Genomic DNA, 6101 nt, shown 5'->3' on the forward strand with positions numbered 1-6101 from the left:
TTTCGTGCAGGTGACATGTAAAAGCACCCACTACACTCTCTGAGTGGTTGGCGTTAGGAAGGGCATCCAGCTGTAGAAACTCTGCCAAATTAGATTGGAGCCTGGTGTTGCCATCCGGTTTCACCAGTCCTCAGTCAAATCGTCCAACCCATGCTAGCATGGAAAGCGGACGTTAAACGATGATGATGATGATGATGATTGTGCTTGTGCAACGTAAAAACCACTGAATCCACTCTGCTGGGTGGTTGCTGTTAGGAAGGGCATCCACCTGTAAAAATCTTGCCAAAGGTCATAGAATTCTGGTGCAAGCTTCTGCCTGGCCGGCTCCTGTCAAACTGCCCCACCCATGTCAACATGGAAGATGGATGTTAAACGACGACGACAATGATGATGATGATGATGATGTGTGTGTGTGGTCAATGCCGGTGTCACGTAACTGGCACCCATGCATTACACTCTTGGAGTGGTTAGTGTTAGGAAGGGGCATCCAGCCATAGAGACCATGCCAAATCAGATTGGAACGTGGTGCAGCTCTCCAGTTTACCAGTTCCAGTCAAACCATCTAACCCATGCCAGCATGGAAAGCAGATTCTAAATGATGATGATGACGATAATGATGAAGATGATGATAATGATGACGACGATATTCTCTAGACTATTTTTGGTTTTGAAAAAAACCGATTGACAACATGGTTGTGTAGCTGTGCGGCTGATAAATTCAAATCTAAATGTAGCAAGTCCATTAGCACAGATTTCTTTGAAGACAATGAATAAATTTAGCAAACTCATTAATACCAAACTTCCCAGAAACATTCCTAAAAAAAAATCCATGCCTGCAAAACACATTACTATCTGTACTGTCAAAGAAATTTCTCCCTTCAACATTCAGTAAAATCCTCTCTGTATGCTATTATTCATATAACAGATATTTTTATTCTCTTCTCTTTCAACAGCAACTTTTTTCTCTTTCTCTCCTATGGAAGGACTATTATCCAAAAATGTTTGAAACATTGATTTAAAATTTTGCCACAAGGCCAGCAATTCTGGGGGAAGGGATGAATCGATTATATCGACCCCAATGTATGACTGGTGCATATTTTATCAACCATGAAAGAATGAAAGGTAAAGTTGATCTTGGCAGAATTTGAACTCAGAATATAAAGATGAATGGAATGCCACAAAGTGTATGTTTCTATAGACTATTTCACGATTTGTTGAGCACTCCATAGAGAAGGCATACCCGGCTTACTTCCCGACCACAGTGCAAGCTTAAGTTATAATTGCTTTAAATAACAGCTAATCTATGATGGTCATGACTGGGGAAGGAAGCCATGTACATCTCTGAAGAGCAGCAACAAACCCTGAGACGGTCGATCAGGAGACTCCTTCCTCTTTTACCTACATATTATTAATATAGAAAGAATATACTGACATTGCTATTTCACCCACAGTGAGGCTTTGTAATGTTTAAATATATGAACACAAACACACACACAGACACACACATATGCATGCATGCACATTTCTATATGTATATATATTTTTCCAATTTAATTCAGTTCTATTTCTAAATGATGAAATTATAGTTAAAGAGTTTTATTGAATTTTATTTACTTATCACTTCCTCCCATCTAATATTGAGTAATGTTAAAAATTAAATGCTGCTGCCCATTTGTCCAGTGAACAATAAAAAACACACACGTACATACAGATGAACACACACACGCACACACAGAGGGTGTCCTGAAATTAAGGCAACTGAAGTTTCAGGCTTTAATGACTATGAATAAATGTGATAAGATGTGAAAATTATACATTATTATAAAAGCTTAGTGTGTCTTCTTTTTGTTTCAGACTAAATAAATTCAGATTTATAAATTAGATAATGGCTATTGGCTGAAATACAATCATAACCCTCCACAAAGGAGGCAAAAGTAATACAGCTAAAGCAAAACAGTTTAAAATTAATTGAACAACAGTTTGGAAGATTGTCAAGAAATTTCAAGAGACTGGTTCCACCACTGAGTGACCTGCAAGTGGCTGCTGAAAAAAGTGTGTGTGGACCCCTCAGTTTATCAAAAGAACCAAAGAAAAGATACTGCAAAATCTTCATTATGCTGTCAGAAAACTGGCTGCTGCAAAAAAAGTAAACCAAACATTGATGTATTCAGGACTGAAGGAGGATCTCAGGACCCACCCCTACAAGATGTTCTGCTGTCATGAGCTCACGCAAGTTTATATGGCCATGAGACTGGAGAGAAGTTGTTAGTTGTATTCTGTCTCATCATGCCTCGCAAATACTATGGTCTTCATTTCCACTTTACACTGGAGTGTACCTGTCTACATCTGAACTATTACAAACTTTTTCCATTCCATTCCAGGTCCTTCCTGACATCTTGTTTATATATATTTTCAAGTTAGTAGTGGGGGAGGGTGTGCTGAAAGTGTAGCTGCTAGAATAAGAATAGCCTTGGCAAAGTTCAGAGAGCTCTTACCTCTGCCGGTGACAAAGGGCCTCTCACTCAGAGTAAAAGGCAGACTGTATGACGCATGTGTATGAACAGCCATACTACATGGCAGTGAAACATGGGCCATGACTGCTGAGGACATGCATAAGCTTGCAAGGAATGAAGCCAGTATGCTCCGATGGATGTGTAATGTCAGTGTGCATACTCGACAGAGTGTAAGTATCTTGAGAGAAAAGTTGAACCTAAGAAGCATCAGTTGTGGTGTGCAAGAGAGACGACTGCACTGGTATGGTCATGTGGCAAGAATGGATGAGGATAGCTGTGTGAAAAAGTGTCACACCCTAGTGGTTGAGGGAGCCTGTGGAAGAGGCAGGCCCAGGAAGACCTGGGATGAGGTGGTGAAGCACGACCTTTGAACTCTGTCTCCTGTTTCTGATGAAGAGCTACGCTTGAAACGTAAAACTACCTTTCTTTCCTTCCATGAGTGTCTGCTAATACTTTGCATGTACCACATCCTTGTGTTGATTTTTTCTTGTTGTGTTTGTTCTTCATGTCTTTTGATTTACTATATATATATATATATATATATATATATATATATATATATATATATATATACATACATATATATATATATACATAAGAATATATACATATATATATATTTATATATATATAGTTTAAAAAAACACAAAAAACAATAATAAAAAAACAACAAAGTGAGGACGTGATACGGATAGTGTTATTGGACGCTCGGGAAAGGAAGGAGAGAGAGTATATATATATATATATATATATATATATATATACATAGAAAGATCAACTGTATGAGTTAACAGTCTCATAGCTGTTATCTCAACATGTATTTCTAATCGGTATAGCCTTACTACCTCTGAAGAGTTTCATCTTATAATGATTTTAATTCTATAAATTAATTATCTAAAGATTTCTGAATTGATACAGTTATCAGAGATGTTGTCATATTTTATAATCTATAAATAATTTTATTAATTACCTCTCCATTTTCTCCTCATTCTTTAATTATATATATATGAACCACGGTTTATATGGTTACCTTATAGCTGAACTTTCTGTAGATTGGTAACTAACCAGTATTTTCATTGGATTTATGATCCCTTAATGAGGTTTATTACCTTTACTTGATACTATGATGATGATGATCATCATCGTCATTTAACGTCCGTTTTCCATGCTAGCATGGGTTGGACGATTTGACTGAGGACTGGTGAAACCAGATGGCTACACCAGGCTCCAGTCTGATTTGGCAGAGTTTCTACAGCTGGATGCCCTTCCTAACGCCAACCACTCAGAGAGTGTAGTGGGTGCTTTTATGTGTCACCCGCACGAAGGCCAGTCAGGCGTTACTGGCAACGGCCACACTCAAAATGGTGTATTTTATGTGCCACCCGCACAAGAGCCAGTCCAGGGGCACTGGCAACGATCTCGCTCGAAATTCCTTACACATGCCGCGGGCACAAGTGCCAGAAAGGCATCGCTGGGCACAGGTGCCATCACGATTTCGCTTTCGCTTACCCCAATAAGTCTTCGCAAGCTGAGTTCCATGTCCAATGAGGGAGACGACGTTGGCATGGGTGCCAGTCGTCAAATTTAACTCGATTTCGATTTCACTTGCCTCAACAGGTCTTCGCAAGTGGAGTTTAGTGTCCAATTTAACTTGATTTCGATTTCACTTGCCTATATATATATATATATATATATATATATATATATATATATATACATATATATTTCTGTGCACCTCCTCACATAAATATAACAACTACATGTGTAATTGGAATACTGGAATAAGATGTGCTTCAATAAGACACTGTTTGGATTTTGACCCTTCCTACATAACAGTTATATTTCTGTGCATGTATATTTATTTATATTTATGTCTATGTTCATATATATATATATATATATATATATATATATATATATATATATATATATATATAAATATATATATATACATGTATAATGGAATTGACGGTTTATTATACCTGTGGAGTATCTCCTTCTCCCATTATAATTATTTGTGTAACTTCAAGGACCTGGAATGGATCACTAATTTGCAATGTCCGTATGAAGTGAGGTGACTAGAATGGCTCCTTAGTTCATCACATGGTCGGTACAATAAATATAGATAGAACAGTGCATATATGTGCCAGAGGGAAAAAAAAGAGTCACAACCGGGAAGAATGTTTAAGAGAAGATTTATTGATATGTTAACATGTGTGATTGTGTGTGCATCAAATATATAGAATAATAGACAGGCTGTCATAAGAACAAGATGTATGTGTGTGTATGTAAGCATAGACGTATGCGTGTTAAGAACATATAAGGATGGCGATGAAGAAGAGACAGTGAAAGAGTCTATAGCCATCGAAGTGAGGAGTAAGTTCATAGACACAAAAATGATAAACACCAGTTCGTAGTCAATTGTACATGATAGTTGAAATACTGTATCAAGAAGTTGTGGCGATGATGCAGAGCCGGTTGCGGTACTTGTTGTACGTGAAGTTGTGGCTGAGATGTTGCTGCCTGGGTCACTTGGTACAGGAGTTCTTGCAGGTTGTATATTCGCTGTCGATCCATGGTGAAGTAATTCATGAACGGTGCAGTTTTGTAACCAGTGTGAGTACATAGAGAGATATTGACATTGGGACGAATGGTGGTGACGGAGATGGAGGTCGCCGAATGCTGTTGGATGAAGTTGGTGAGTCTCCATGTGGCTGCTGTTGTGTTGTCACTGGAAATGGCAGTGTCTTGTGTGGTCAGTGGCTAGACGTTAAAAGATCTGGAACCAAAAGACCTTGAGACGAGAAGCTGGAGTTTTATAAGAAGTTGTAGGCTCAACGCTGGGTAGAAAACAGGCTGTCACATGTGACCTTATTTGAAGGCTGTGATTGGTTGGGTTGCATATTGGCATGCAATAGAGCAAGAGACAAATTGCGCCAATACCAACCAATCAGATTGGTGGACACAATAGGGTCCAAAATGCAGCCAAAGGCTAGCTGTTATCTACTACGTTTGTATGTATATACAATATAGAGGAGAGGGATTTCACTTTAGTGTACGCTACACATGCTTCCTGACCACATGGCTTTGGGTTCAGTTCCACTGCAAGGCACCTTGGGCAAGTGTTTTTTTTCTATAGCCTTGGGCCGACCAAAGCCTTGTGAGAGTATTTGGTTGACAGAAACTGAAAGAAGCCTTGTCAGATATACATATATGTATGTATTTGTGTGTCTGTGTTTGTCTCCCCTACCATTGCTTGACAACCGATGCTGGTGTGTTTATGTTCCTGTAACTTAGCGGTTTGGCAAAAGACACCAATAGAATAAATACTAGGCTTCCAAAGAATAAGTCCTGGAGTCGGTTTGGTCGACGAAAGGTGGTGCTCCAGCATGGCCACAGTCAAATGACTGAAATAAGTAAAAGAAATAAAGAAATAATATATATATATATATATATATATATATATATACACATATTTTTTTCATTTTATCTAGTTTCAGCTCATGAGCTGTGGCCATGCTGGGGCACCGCCATTTGTATATAAAAAAATTCAATAAAGGAAGACAGATTCAGGTAACAAGTTATTCC

This window comes from Octopus bimaculoides, chromosome 8 (genome assembly GCF_046866305.1).
Source record: "Octopus bimaculoides isolate indiv1 chromosome 8, ASM4686630v1, whole genome shotgun sequence".
Lineage (NCBI taxonomy): Eukaryota > Metazoa > Mollusca > Cephalopoda > Octopoda > Octopodidae > Octopus > Octopus bimaculoides.